The sequence below is a fragment of the Cephus cinctus genome, unplaced genomic scaffold, assembly GCF_000341935.2.
Source record: "Cephus cinctus unplaced genomic scaffold, Ccin1 Ccin1_scaffold0225, whole genome shotgun sequence".
NCBI lineage: Eukaryota > Metazoa > Arthropoda > Insecta > Hymenoptera > Cephidae > Cephus > Cephus cinctus.
In genome coordinates, this window is record NW_014332941.1 from 316470 (window position 1) to 316693 (window position 224).

Here is a 224-nt window from a genome sequence, read left to right on the forward strand (position 1 = left end):
CCCCCCCGTCTCTCTCTCTCTCTCTCGCACTGAAAGCCTCCCACCGATTTACCGAATCCCCGCGAGCTCCGCTGACCCACATTCGATTTTTCCAATTCTGTCGGCACTAGAAAGCTGTTTGTAGAAAGTTCTCGTATTATTTAGCATTCCGCGGCGGTGGCATTATTGCCGCGAAAATTAGCGAATAATAATCGGCCCGCAGGGGGGCGGGGTGAGTGGGGAGG

General features: G+C 54.5%; 1 protein-coding gene across 4 annotated transcripts in view; it reads left to right on the plus strand.

Annotated features, from left to right (window-relative positions):
• Nucleotides 1-224, plus strand: part of LOC107265464 — a 48785-nt gene that overhangs the window by 40898 nt on the left and 7663 nt on the right. The window lies entirely within an intron of this gene.